This window comes from Salvelinus fontinalis, chromosome 27 (assembly GCF_029448725.1).
Source record: "Salvelinus fontinalis isolate EN_2023a chromosome 27, ASM2944872v1, whole genome shotgun sequence".
Lineage (NCBI taxonomy): Eukaryota > Metazoa > Chordata > Actinopteri > Salmoniformes > Salmonidae > Salvelinus > Salvelinus fontinalis.
The window spans coordinates 3710311-3725901 of record NC_074691.1 but is presented as its reverse complement, the minus strand read 5'-3'; positions in this window follow the sequence as shown (position 1 = coordinate 3725901).

Here is a 15591-nt window from a genome sequence, read left to right as displayed (position 1 = left end):
ATACAGGAAACTGTCACAGCAGCGTTGCAGTTCTTGACACACTCAAACCGGTGCGCCTGGCGGGAAAAGTGGTTTAAAAAGTATCCAAATATCATTCTTGAGTAAAAGTAAAGATACTTTAATTGAAAATGACTCAAGTAAAAGTGAAAGTCACCCAGTAAAATATTACTTGAGTTAAAGTCTAAAAGTATTTGGTTTTAAATATACTTAAGTATCAAAAATAAATGTAACTGCTAAAATATACTTGGGTGTGTCACGCCCTGACTGTAGAAAGCTTTTTATGTCTCTATTTTGGTTTGGTCAGGGTGTGATTTGGGTGGGCATTCTATGTTCTTTTTTCTATGTTTTTGTATTTCTTTGATTTGGCCGGGTGTGGTTCTCAATCAGGGACAGCTGTCTATCGTTGTCTCTGATTGGGAACCATTGTCACGATCGTGTGGCGGATTAATGGACCAAAATGCAGCATTTGGAAAATATGCCATCTTCTTTTATTAAACACGAACGAAGATGAACACGACACAAAAACACTTTACAAACTAACAAAATAACAAAACGACCGTGAAGCTACAAACGTTGTGCACATACATAAAGGCTACAAACGTTCTACATAGACAATACTAGACATCTACACTCAACACAAAACCATACACTACAACCCATAACCCCTTTACCAAATAAACACCCAAAACCAACAAAACATAAACATTCCCCATGTCACACCCTGACCTAACTAAAATAATAAAGAAAACAAAGAATAATAAGGCCAGGGCGTGACATAACCCCCCCCTTGAGGCGCGAACTCCGGGCGCACCATACACAGTCTAGGGGAGGGTCTGGGTGGGCTCCCCTCCACGGTGGCGGCTCCGGCTCTGGTCGTAGTCCCCACGTCACCACAGTACCTAACCACCTCCTAGGCCTCCTCCAAACGACCCCCCTCCACATTAACCCCATTGCATTCAGGGGGAGTTCCGGACTAAGGGACAGCTCCGGACTAAGAACCAGTACCAGGGTCAGGGGCAGTACCAGGATAAGGGGCAGTACCAGGGTAAGGGGCAGCACCAGGGTAAGGGGCAGCACCAGGGTAAGGGGCAGCACCAGGGTAAGGGGCAGCACCAGGGTAAGGGGCAGCTCCAGGGTAAGGGGCAGCTCCGGACTGAGGAATGGCAGCTCCGGACTGAAGGACTGCAGCTCCGGACTGAGGGACTGCAGCTCCGGACTGAGGGACAGCCCATGGCTGGCTGACAGATCTGGCTGCTCATGGCTGGCTGACGGATCTGGCTGCTCATGGCTAGCTGACGGATCTGGCTGCTCATGGCTAGCTGACGGATCTGGCTGCTCATGGCTAGCTGACGGATCTGGCTGCTCATGGCTAGCTGACGGATCTGGCTGCTCATGGCTAGCTGACGGATCTGGCTGCTCATGGCTAGCTGACGGATCTGGCTGCTCATGGCTAGCTGACGGATCTGGCTGCTCATGGCTAGCTGACGGATCTGGCTGCTCATGGCTAGCTGACGGATCTGGCTGCTCATGGCTAGCTGACGGATCTGGCTGCTCATGGCTAGCTGACGGATCTGGCTGCTCATGGCTGGCTGACTGATCTGGCTGCTCCTGTCTGGTTGGCGGCTCTGGCAGATCCTGTCTGGTTGGCGGCTCTGGCAGATCCTGTCTGGTTGGCGGCTCTGGCAGATCCTGTCTGACGGACGGCTCTAGCGGCTCCTGTCCGGCTGGCGGCTCTAGCGGCTCCTGTCTGGCGGACGGCTCAGTGGGCTCATGGCAGACGGGCGGCTTTGCAGGCTCATGGCAGACGGGCGGCTTTGCAGGCTCATTGCAGACGGATGGCTCAGATGGCGCTGGGGAGACGGATGGCTCAGATGGCGCTGGGGAGACGGATGGCTCAGATGGCGCTTGGCAGACGGGCAGTTCAGTCATTGCAGTGCAGACGGCAGACTCCTGCCGGCTGAGGCGCACTGTAGGCCTGGTGCGTGGTGCCGGGACTGGTGGCACCGGGCTGGAGACACGCATCTCATGGCTAGTGCGGGGAGCAGCAACAGGACGCACAGGACTCTGGGGACACACAGGAGGCTTGGTGCGTGGTTTAGACACTGGTGGTAAAGGGCTGGAGACACGCACCATATAGCTAGTGCGTGGAGGAGGCACTGGTGGTACTGGATTGGGGCGGGGAGGTGGCGCCGGAAATACCGGACCGTGCAGGCGTACTGGCTCCCTTGAACGCCGAGCCTGCCCAACCTTACCTGGTTCTATGCTCCCCGTCGCCTGACCAGTGCGGGGAGGTGGAATAACCCGCACCGGCCTATGTAGGCGAACCGGGGACACCATGCGTAAGGCTGGTGCCATGTACGCCGGCCCGAGGAGACGCACTGGTGACCAGATGCGTTGGGCCGGCTTCATGACATATGGCTCAACGCTCAGTCTAGCCCGGCCGATACGTGGAGCTGCAATGTACCGAACCGGGCTATGCACGCGTACAGGAGACACCGTGCGCTCTACTGCGTAACACGGTGTCTGCCCGTACTCCCGCTCTCCACGGTAAGTACAGGGAGTAGGCGCAGGTTTCCTACCTGACTTCGCCACACTCCCTTTAAGGCCCCCCCCAAGAAATTTTTGGGGTGTACTCACGGGTTTCCAGCCTTGTCTCCGTGCTGCCTCCTCATATCGCCTCCTCTCGGCTTTCGCTGCCTCCAGCTCTTCACGAGGGAGGCGATATTCTCCAGGTTGATCCCAAGGTCCATCTCTTTCCAATTCGTCCTCCCAACTCCAGAGATCCTGTGTAGGTAGGTCCTGTTGCCGCCTTCCATGCCGCTTGGTCCTATGGTGGGTAATTCTGTCACGATCGTGTGGCGGATTAATGGACCAAAATGCAGCATTTGGAAAATATGCCATCTTCTTTTATTAAACACGAACGAAGATGAACACGACACAAAAACACTTTACAAACTAACAAAATAACAAAACGACCGTGAAGCTACAAACGTTGTGCACATACATAAAGGCTACAAACGTTCTACATAGACAATACTAGACATCTACACTCAACACAAAACCATACACTACAACCCATAACCCCTTTACCAAATAAACACCCAAAACCAACAAAACATAAACATTCCCCATGTCACACCCTGACCTAACTAAAATAATAAAGAAAACAAAGAATAATAAGGCCAGGGCGTGACAACCATACTTAGGTAGCTTTTTCCCACATGGTTTTTGTGGGTAGTTATTTTCTGTTTAGTGTTTTGAACCTTACAGGACTGTTTTGGTTATTCTCTTTGTTATTTTGTTACAGTATTCAGTTTTCAATAAAAAGCATGAACACTTACCACGCTGCGCTTTGGTCCGATTCCTCTTCTTCAGACGACGAAAACCGTTAAAGAACTATCCACCCCAAGCGGACCAAGCAGCGTGGTATGGAGGAGCAGAGGGTTCAGGACTCCTGGACATGGGAGGAGATATTGGACGGACAGGGACCCTGGAGACAGGCTGGGGAATATCGCCGCCCGAAAGAAGAACTAGAGGCAGCTAAAGCTGAGAGCTATATTTGTCATCCTATATTTGTCATCCTTATTTCCGGACCTTTTTTGGAATATCATTATATTTGTCACCAGGTCATCTGCGTACAGCAGACACTTGATTTCAGTGTTGTGTAGGGTGTGGTCTGTTGTACAAGAATTTTTTAGAAATCCAATCTGGCTTCTGCTCAGGACGTTGTGTTCGTCAAGGAAATTATGTAGTCTGCTATTTATAATACTGCAGAGAATTTTCCCCAAGTTGCTGTTAACGCAAATTCCTCTGTAGTTATTTGGGTCAAATTTGTCTCCATTTGTATAGATTGGTGTGATCAATCCCTGGTTCCAAATATCGGGGAAAATACCTGCAGTGAGGATATTGTTGAAGAGTTTGAGTATAGCCAATTTGAATTTGTTGTCTGTATATTTGATCATTTCATTTAAAAAAACATCAGCACCACAGGCCTTTTTGGGTTGGAGAGTGCATAGTTTTTCCAATAATTCTTCTTCTGTAATTGGGGTATCCACAGGATTCTGATAGTCTTTGATTGCTGATTCAAGGATTTGTAATGTTTCTTCTACATCTTTTTGTTCTGGGCTCTTTGTTATATTGCTGTAGAGGTTTGCAAAGTGAATTCTCCACATATCCCCATTTTGGATAGCCAATTCCTCATGATGAGGTTTGTTGAATGTATTCCAATTCTCCCAGAAGTGGTTTGATTCTATGGATTCCTCAATTCCATACAGCTGATTTCTAATGTGCTGTTCCTTTTTTGTTCTTAGGGTGTGTTTGTATTGCGTCAGTGTTTCCCCATATTGAAGGCCTATATTTTTGATTAGATATATTTCTCAATGAATTTCTTAGATTTTTTTGCAATCATTATCAAACCATTTTTCATGATCTGTTATTTCTGGTTTGCTCTTGTGCTTCTTTAAATTAGCCAAGGAGGCCAATTTGTCAAATATAAAGTTTATGTTCCAAACGGCCAAATTTACACCTTCATTGCTGAAGGAGAATGTTAAGGCTAAAAAGTTGTCCAGGAGAGATTGTATTTTTTGGCTACTAATTGCTTTTTTGGTAGATGTCTGTACTGTTTGCACTCCATCTATAGGACTGTTTAGTACCATGTAATTTATTGGGCCGTGATGCTTCATGGCTGGGTTCCGCTCTTCTCAGATACACTGTGATTTTACTGTGGTCTGAGAGAGGTGTTAGTGGGCTGACTGTGAAGGCTCTGAGAGACTCTGGGTTTAGGTAGGTGAGGAAGTAGTCTACAGTGCTGCTGCCAAGGGATGAGCTGTAGGTGTACCTACCAAAAGAGTCCCCTCTCAGCCTACCATGGACTATGTACAGACCCAGTGTTTGACAGAGATTCACAAGCTGTACTCCATTTTTGTTTTTCACTTTGTCATAGTTGTTTCTGTGGGGGTATGTGGGGAGGGAAAGGTTATTGCTTCCTGGTAGGTGTTTATCTCCATGACTGTTAATAGTGTCTTGTTCTTCTGCTGTTCTAGCATTCAGATCTCCACAGATCAGTACGTTGCCTTGGGCCTGAGAGTGACTGATTTCCCCCTCTAGAATGGAGAAACTCTCTTCATTGAAGTAGGGTGACTGAGGGGGGAATGTATGGGGCACAGAGGAAGACGTTTTTATCTGTAAAGATAGCCTCCTTGTTGATTTTTAACCAGATAAAGAATTATCCTGTTTTGATCAATTTGATTGAATTAATTAGTTCAGATTTATACCATATTAGCATTCCCCCGGAGTCTCTGCCCTGTGATTCCTTTTAATTTAGTGGATGGTATGATTATCTCCCTACAACCTAGTGGACAGCCAGTGGAAACATCACCTCTGCACCATGTTTCCTGTAGTACTACAATATCAACATCATCAATTTCTTTCAGGAATTCTGGGTTTCTGCTCTTTAGCCCAAAAGCAGAGGACTTCAATCATTGTAAATTCCAACATGCAACGTAAAAATATTTCATAACTTTTTTCTCTTTACTTTCAAAATGAGACAAACACTCACAATCCAACAAGAACTATTCAATTTTTCATTTAACTCTTATTTTGCAAATGTGATGTGTTTATCATTTAAGATAGCATTTGTGTCATGCCACTTGGGTGGATGTAGTGTGAGGATGGTGGAGTTCTTGTGCTCATCTTACCATGACCCTCGGCCTATCACATGTGAGCATAGCAGACTCAGCATTTGTTTAATGTCACTCATTTGGTTGGTGGGGGCTGGGCCAGTTGCTCCTCTCTCAGCCTGTGCGTAGCTCTGCCTGCTGGGCTGTGGCTCCTCCAAGTGTGGGTCTGCGGTGGGGGGCAGGGGGGTGGGAGGCCTCATCTGGGTGGCTCTGAAGCTGGGCTGGGGTGGTCTGTGCTGCGCTGGCTGTGGTGGGTATTGAGGTTGGTGGTGCTGTGGTCGTGGCTGGGGGTTCTAGGGTGCTGGTCCGGGGTGTTGTGTCGGTGCTCTCGGAGGGGTGGAAATTGCTCCGCTGTTCCTGGGTGGAGAGGTCGGGCTGCGGTTTAAAGCGACGTCCTTGAGAGTCTTGGCAAGGATGGGGACTGTCTCCCTGTACAGGTGAACATGGTCATAGAGACAGTCCAGATCGAGGGTGCGATGGTGGGACGGGTGTACATTGGGTCGCAGGGCACAGTCCCGGGAGAGGCTGGCGTTTATTCTTTGGATTGTGGCAGGGTGGAAGTCCTTCCTCTGTAGAAGGGTTGACACCACGATTCTTGAGTTGGGGAATATTGCGGAGGCCTTCTCAATCACTCCCCGTAGTGAAGTCTCCACCCTCTCCTGCTGAGCACGCAGGTCGTTGCTTCCGGTGTGTATGATTATGTGGCTTGGCGACCCAAGATGGGCCTTATCAAGCAGCTCCATGGCACTCTGCGTTGTTGGGCACCACACCTTTCTCGTTTTGTGTCTAGGGAAAAGTTTATTCTCCTGAACAAACTTCCCATTTTAGTCCATCAACAGGACGATGTCAGCCAGTGTTTCTTCTGGACTGGAGGGGGCAGAGGGGGGGCTGGTGGGTTTTGGGGCTGGTCTGTGCCGGCGCCGCTGTCAGTGGGAGGCTGTTCTGTGGGTTGGGGAGGAGGGGTGCAGCAGGCAGGGCTGGGGAGGCCTGGCTGGTTGAGCTGGGCTCCTCTGCTGTGTGAGGGCAGGTCATAGGGTGGTGATCTATCTGCTCCTGCAGCCTGTCCTCTGTTCTCTTTCTGTCCTGCAGCTCCTCTCTTAGTGTGGTCAGATCGTTATTTCTGCTCTGCCTGTCTTTTTGGAGCTCTCTCACCTCCTTTGTTAGATCAGCCAGCTCTCTCTTGCTGAACCTCTTTCAGCTGTGTTGCAAGGCTGCTGTCCTGCTCTGTCCTCACCTTGGTTAGGAGCTCCTCTAAGGTGTGGTTGTCTGGTTGCTGTTTGCTCACGCTCTCCCTGAGCAAGACCACCTCCCCCTCCAGTTTGGTGAACTTATCCCTCATGGCAGCCATGGTCGTGAGGAGGCCCTGAGCCTGCTCTGCACTGAGGGGGTCGCTCTCCTCCTGGGGCGTGTCCTCCACTATGGGGGGAAGAGAGGTGCTGGATGTGCCTTTTTGGGTGGGGATAGTAGGGGTGAGGGTGGTGCTGGTGGAGTTTGTCTTGTGGGAGGGCATGTCACTGGTGGTGTCCTTCTCTCTCTCTGCTCTCTCCTTAAACTTCTTGCGAATATAGGGGGTGCTGTTTCGACTTAGCATGAATCGGTCTCCAGATTAAACGGCTTCCTACTCAATTCTTGCTCGTACAATATGCATATTATTATTATTATTGGATAGAAAACACTCTCTAGTTTCTATAGCCGTTGGAATTATGTCTCTGAGTGAAACAGAACTCCTTCTACAGCACTTTTCATGACAGGGAGTGAGATTTCAGAAATCTTGGCCCCTGTTCCCAGGTCAGTTGTAATGTCCCTGTAAATGCTATGGAGAAACAAACACTGCCTACGTCTTCCTCTGGATGTCAGTACGTGGTGACGCTTTGAATGGAGTCGATTGCGCAATCAGGGCCTGTATAAAACACCAATGACCGGAAGTACATTTCTTTTCGTCTCTGCGCCTGACGCACGATGGACATCGGAATTGCCTCCTTCCAAGCTGTTGTTTAGCCAGTAATATTTCTCCGGTCATGTTTTTACTCGTTAAAGGTGTTAAAAACATCATAAGGTAGTTAATTTGAACCGTTTTATAGCAATTTATATCCGTTTAGGGCGATTTTATGGCATTTCTGTGTGACGCACTTCGAGGAGCTGGGCACTTTTCGAGTGCATGGTGAACGTTAGTGGCCATTTCGACGCGACAAGAGGACATCTTTCGACCAAAAGACGATTAGACCGGAGAAAGGATTCATTGCCCAAGATTCTGATGGAAGAACAGCTCATAGTAAGAACTATTTATGATGATAAATCGTGTTTCTGTCGAAAAATGTTAAACGCTTATGCCGCCATTTTGTTTGGTGTAGCTTCGCTTTGGCGCAACCTGTATTGAAAAGTAAGGATAATTTAAAAAATGTAATTCAGCGATTGCATTAAGAATTAAATTGTCTATCAATCGCTGTCCACCCTGTATTTTTTAGTCAAGTTTATGAGTATTTATGTATAAGACTAGATCACTGTCTAATATGGCGCCCGACATTTTCTGACCAGCTTGGCTACTTTTCTCATTGTCTAACCACGATTTTGGTGGCTAAATATGCACATTTTCGAACAAACTCTATATGTATGTTGTAATATGATGTTACAGGAGTGTCATCTGAAGAATTCTGAGAAGGTTAGTGAAAAAATGAATACATTTTGGTGGTGATAATGCTATCGCTCTTTTTGCCGTGAATCAATGCTGGGGTAATGTTTGCACATGTGCTATGGTAATATAACGATTTATTGTGTTTTCGCTGTAAGACACTTAGAAAATCTGAAATATTGTCTGGATTCACAGGATCTGTGTCTTTCAATTAGTGTACGCTGTGTATTTTTAAGAAATGTTTTATGATTAGGAATTAGGTAATACACGTTGCTCTCTGTATTTATTCTAGTCGAGTTGTGATGGTGGGTGCAATTGTAAACTATGATTTATACCTGAAATATGCACATTTTTCTAACAAAACCTATCCTATACCATAAATATGTTATCAGACTGTCATCTGATGAGGTTGTTTCTTGGTTAGTGCCTATCAATATCTTTATTTGGCCGAATTGGTGATAGCTACTGGTGTTGAGAAAAAATGGTGGACAAAGAAAAATGGTGATTTTTGCTAACGTGGTTAGCTAATAGATTTACATATTGTGTCTTCCCTGTAAAACATTTTAAAAATCAGAGATGATGGCTTGAATCACAAGATCTGTATCTTTCATTTGGTGTCTTGGACTTGTGATTGAATGATATTTAGATGCTACTATTTAATTGTGACGCTATGCTAGCTATGCTATTCAGCTTTTTTACTGGTGGGGGAGGTGGGGGTGCTCCCGGATCCGGGTTTCTGAGTCGGTAGAAGTTTTAATGGTCTGAAAGTCTGTTCCAAACAGCCTAATGTTACCTTGCACCATGACAGTCCCAGTCTTGTAGAGGTTGATTGTTATCATGGTGCTGTCAGGGTCGTCTGTCTCTTTTGATTTTCAGCTTCCACCCATTACATATTCCCTCTTTCTTTATGGATGGGTAGTGAGAGCAGACTGCTGAGCGCCATGCATTTGGCTGGTCAGTGAGGAAGATGAGATTACTCACATCACCGTTTTTGTAGGGGTCTGTGAAAAGGGTTTCTGGCCTCCCCTTTAGTAGTTTCTGTTTAAAAGCTTTCCTCGTTGTGTCATTTTTGGCCTCTGGAGGGTAGAGAATGGATTCAGCTCTGAGGGGGAGTGGGGACATGGTGCCTGTGGGCTCTGCTACTACCGCTGCTGCTCTGTGCTGCTGCCCCGTTGCCATAGCAACCAGTTTGTTTGTCTGCTGCTGTTGCTAACTAGCTAGCTCTAATTTAGTTCAGAAACCAGCAAAAAGAGTGACAAATCTTCACACAAAAAAAACAGAAGATATGTTTAAAGTTAGTCCGTGCTCCTTTTTGGTTTACTCACTCAGTTTGGTCGTTTGATGTAGTTGTATTAACTCCCCTTGCTAGGTTTGTTCCAGCTCGTTTCTTCTGGCTAGCTTGTTAGTCTGCTGGCTAGGTCTTTGTTGTGTAGCTAGCTAGAGTCAAAACTTCTTAACTTGAGGCGCAAAGATATTTTTTTTCATATTCTGAGTGAATAGAGTTGTTGTTCATCGCTTCTTGTCTGGAATTCTTTTCTGATTGGAGTGTTTATCTCATTCTAAAAACAACAAAAAATATGAAATATATCAGGAGCTCATGTTGAGCATGACTCTGACTCTCTCTCTCTCGGGGCGGCAGGTTGCCTAGTGGTTAGAGTAAGGTGACCAGATTTCTGAAATTAAAACCGGGGACATTTCCAGTTCGGCGGTCAATATATTATTAAAATATCCAATGTTATTATCTATGAAATGAAAAAAGGGGGACAATTCCGGTTTCGTGTATTTAGTCTAACCGGCACACTGTGATAGAGAAAACAACTATATTACAGAAACACTACAGACAAGACAGATCTGTCCAATCTGAACAGCCATTCGGTGGTCCTGGTAGTCTGGGTAGAATAAGAGCAGAAGAGAACATGAGCAAAATTGAAAAAACAGGCAATAGTATATGTGAAATACTTAACATAATAAAGAAATAAGATGAAGATGCGATTGGTAACTACATAATATACCAACGTAATCTGTATATTTCTCAGAATAATGTATCTTATTCAGTATTGCTCTGTCTTTGGCCAGCTTCTCCATGAACTCCTGGCAGGGGAGGTTGAAGTTTGTCTTCACAATAAGCATAGGAACAATGAACCTATTTCTTGCTGCTGTCCATATATTGTACCTCCTCTGTCTGCTCTTCTTACTCTCTTAACTTTTTCTTCTGCTCCAATCTTTCTCCTCCTCTTTTCTTCACTCGTCTTCCTTCTCTTTCTTCCTTTCCTTCTCTTTACCTTTCCACCTCACTCTTATACACTCCTCGCTTCACTCCCTTAATTTTTTCTTCTCCTTCCCTCCAATCTTTAATAATAAATAGTACACTATTAGATCAAACCCTTTGGTTAACAGATTGCCATTGCTTGCCACATTTTTGCATTTTATCTCAAAAACATTGTTTGGAATAATAAATTGGCAGGCTCTGTAATCATATCTTTACCTTTCCTCCTCTCTCTTTCACTCTTCTTCCTATCCAGTCTTCCTCCTCTCCTTCCTCCATTATGCTAATGTTATTATATTTTGAACATTTCAAAATATATTTTCAAACTACTTATTATAATGCCAAACCATTAAAACTGTAATCTACAAATAAATATTCTCATAATTAATTTTGAATTCATTTAATATAATCATATTTTCAAAATAGCCCGTCCACTGCATGTTTACATGTGAATTTTTCTTTACCTAGCTACCATGACAGTAGCTAGCTGTCCTAGCTAGATAACTTAGTCGACATAGCTAATGTTAGCTAGCATAACCTATTTAAAACCTTATAGAGCAGATCATCTATCTAAATAATAAATTGTGACATTATAAAATCACTAGCTAGTATCTCAAACGATTGTAACTTACCTGGCTTGAAAAGACGTTTGTGGGGATGTTGTGGATTAACTTGACACTTGCTAGCTTCTGGCCGAGTTTTCCACAGCAGTTTACTCTAAAACTAGCGCGAGCAAGTAGTCAGTAGAAGAGTGAATGAAGCTGCTATAGCGAGCAGCCCCCTCTTCTGGACAAAACAAGCACAACGCGATTGAAACGTCAACCGGTAGGCTCTGCTGCCCGGTCTTTCTTGCCACGTCAAATATTATTTCACTTTGCAGTCTGTTTTTAATGCACTGTTAAAAACGGGGACATTTCCGGGGACAGCTCCAGCTGGGGACAGGCCACCAAAAACGGGGACTGTCCCTGGAAAACGGGGACGTCTGGTCACCTTAGGTTAGAGCGTTGGGCCAGTAACCAAAAGGTTGCTGGATCGAGTCCCAGAGCTGACAAAGTAAAAATCTGTTCGACCCCTGAACAAGGCAGTTTAACCCACTGTTCCTCAGTAGGACATCATTGTAAATAAGAATTTGTTCTGAACTGACTTGCCTTGTTAAATGATAGCCATCAGAATCAGTAATAGTAGCAGTTGACTGTGAGTCAGCTCTCTTTTTAGCTACGTACACCAAGTACTTTCCTGGCTTATCGCCATGATCATATAGCTTTTGCCTGACAAATCTCATTTTGTTTTCAGCGTCCTGTGTTAGGAGAGAGTCCAACATTGATCTAAGGACTGATATTTCATTTAATAGGGCAGGAGTGGGAGTTTTGATGTAGTCCTTCTCTTTAGTTCCTAATTCACCCTCTAACATTTTTTGCTATTCACGCTTTTTCCGCCTCTTAGTGGCTGTGTATGACATAATCAGACCCATGGCGTACGCTTTATAGGTTTCCCAAAGGAGCGAGGAGTTATCTGTTGATTGAGAGTTAATAGAGAAAAATGCTTTAAACTCTGTAATAAAATATGATGTGAATGTAAGGTCTTTAAGAATGCTTGTATTCAACCTCCAATGTCTTGACAGATTGGATGCCCCGTTGAGTTTTATGTCCAGGATCACCTCCGCATGATCAGATATGACTATGTTTCCTATCCTAGCGGATAAAACAGACTGCAAAGACATCCTGGGCATAAAAAAGTAATCTATTCTAGTCTGACATCCCTGTTGGAGGGATGAAAGGTTCGCCAGACATCAACATACCCCAGATCATCACAAATAGCTTTAAGTGACTTAGCTTGGGGAGAGAGTGAAGCTATACCACTGGGAAACGTATCAATAAGGGGGTTCAACAAACAATTAAAATCTCCTCCAACCACTGCAGTGTCTAAGTATAATTCTGAAAAGTCTAGAAATACCTTAGTGAGGAAATCAGGGGGGTGGGCAGGGGGGAAGTAAATATTCATAATGGAAATGTTCTGCCCTTGTAAAGTACCATTAATTATATCAAAGCAACCACATTTATCTTTCACACAATTCAACACCTTAAGTGGTAGGTTCTTTTTCACAAGAATTGCTACACCTCTACTTCTGGGTGTAAATGATGAGAAAAACACTTGACCAAACCCCCCTTGTTGCAATTTCAGATGCTCCTTATCATCCAAATGAGTTTCTTGCAACAGGGCAATATCAATATTTTCTTTTTTCAAAAAAGACAGTACCTTCTTCCTTTTAATGGGGTTATGGCTCCCTCTAATGTTCCATGTACATACACGCAGTCTGTTACCTGCCATTGCACTTTGACCATTCAATATCTAGACTGAATCCTACTGTAAAAATGGGGTGGTACCTTTTTCCATGTGTTGAACTCTCTTCTATCTCACCGAGCATAAACACACGATATGAACCCTGAACTCTAACTATACTAAACCCAAAAAATGAAACATGTACAGATCCAAAAGGGGGTTTTCCCACTAGCTAACATGCAGGGGATTTCAACTTTCCAATGTAGACTCTTAAGTCCGCATTGCCACTCAATAGCCTCATCCTTTATACTGTATATATGGAAATGAAAATCAATAGAAGAAGATTGAGGCTCTCCCACCTAAAACCAAGCCTGGGCACCAATATACACTGCTCAAAGAAATAAAGGGAACACTTAAACAACACAATGTAACTCCAAGTCAATCACACTTCTGTGAAATCAAACTGTCCACTTAGGAAGCAACACTGATTGACAATAAATTTCACATGCTGTTGTGCAAATGGAATAGACAAAAGGTGGAAATTATAGGCAATTAGCAAGACACCCCCCAAAAGAGGAGCAATTCTGCAGGTGGTGACCACAGACCACTTCTCAGTTCCTATGCTTCCTGGCTGATGTTTTGGTCACTTTTGAATGCTGGCGGTGCTCTCACTCTAGTGGTAGCATGAGACGGAGTCTACAACCCACACAAGTGGCTCAGGTAGTGCAGTTCATCCAGGATGGCACATCAATGCGAGCTGTGGCAAAAAGGTTTGCTGTGTCTGTCAGCGTCGTGTCCAGAGCATGGAGGCGCTACCAGGAGACAGGCCAGTACATCAGGAGACGTGGAGGAGGCCGTAGGAGGGCAACAACCCAGCAGCAGGACCGCTACCTCCGCCTTTGTGCAAGGAGGTGCACTGCCAGCGCCCTGTAAAATGACCTCCAGCAGGCCACAAATGTGCATGTGTCAGCATATGGTCTCACAAGGGGTCTGAGGATCTCATCTCGGTACCTAATGGCAGTCAGTCTACCTCTGGTGAGCACATGGAGGGCTGTGCGGCCCAACAAAGAAATGCCACCCCACACCATGACTGACCCATCGCCAAACCGGTCATGCTGGAGGATGTTGCAGGCAGCAGAACGTCCTCCACGGCGTCTCCAGACTCTGTCACGTCTGTCACATGTGCTCATGTGCTCAGTGTGAACCTGCTTTCATCTGTGAAGAGCACAGGGCGCCAGTGGCGAATTTGCCAATCTTGGTGTTCTCTGGCAAATGCCAAACGTCCTGCACAGTGTTGGGCTGTAAGCACAACCCCCACCTGTGGACGTCGGGCCCTCATACTACCCTCATGGAGTCTGTTTCTGACCGTTTGAGCAGACACATGCACATTTGTGGCCTGCTGGAGGCCATTTTGCCACAACTTTGGAAGTATGCTTGGGGTCATTGTCCATTTCGAAGACCCATTTATGACCAAGCTTTAACTTCCTGACTGATGTCTTGAGATGTTGCTTCAATAAATACTCATAATTTTCCATCCTCATGAGGCATCTATTTTGTGAAGAGCACCAGTCCCTCCTCCAGCAAAGCACCCCCACAACATGATGCTGCCACCCCTGTGCTTCACGGTTGGGATGGTGTTCTTCAGCTGGCAAGCCTCCCCATTTTTCTCCAAACATAACAATGGTCATTATGACCACAGAGTTCTATTTTTGTTTCATCAGAACAGAGGACATTTCTCCAAAAAGTACGATCTTTGTCCCCATGTGCAGTTGCAAACCGTAGTCTGGCTTTTTTATGGCGGTTTTGGAGCAGTGGCTTCTTCCATTCTTCAGGTTATGTCGATATAGGACTCGTTTTTACTGTGGATAAAAATAATTTTGTATCTGTTTCCTCCAGCATCTTCACAAGGTCCTTTGCTGTTGTTCTGGGATTGATTTGCACTTTTCGCACCAAAGTACGTTCATCTCTAGGAGGCAGAACGCGTCTCCTTCCTGAGCGGTATGACAGCTGCGTGGTCCCATGGAGTTTATACTTGTGTACTATTGTTTGTACAGATGAACGTGGTACCTTCAGGCATTTGGAAATTGCTCCCAAGGATGAACCAGACTTGTGGAGGTCTACAATTTTTTTTCTGAGGTCTTGGCTGATTTCTTTTGATTATCAGAAGCTTCTAAAGCCATAACCACAATTTCTGGAATTTTCCAAGCTGTTTAAAGGCACAGTAAACTTAGTGTATGTAAACGTCTGACCCACTGGAATTGTGATACAGTGAAATAATCTGTCTGTAAACATTTGTTGGAAAAATTACTTGTGTCATGCACGAAGTAGATGTCCGAACCGACTTGCCAAAACTATAGTTTGTTAACAAGTAATTGGTGGAGTTGTTGAAAAACAAGTTTTATTGACTCCAACCTAAGTGTATGTAAACTTCTGACTTCAACTGTATGTAATGTCCTGTAGTACCACAATACAGACAGCTCTTGTTGCTCAGTCTGTGCAAGTGTTCAACAGGAGACAATCTAGCCCTGCCCAGTTGCATGGGCTCCGGAGGAGATGAGTCCACTGCCCTCAGTGTTTCCCGTGGGAACTCGGGTGACATCGGATTCTTCTGGCAATAAATACTTCCAGAGCCTAGGCGAAGTGGACGAACGAGTGTGACTGGGAACAGACCTTTTCTCAGTCCTACGTTCCCATAGCCACCCATCGATCCATATGGTCAAGGCTATGAGAGAGTCCAT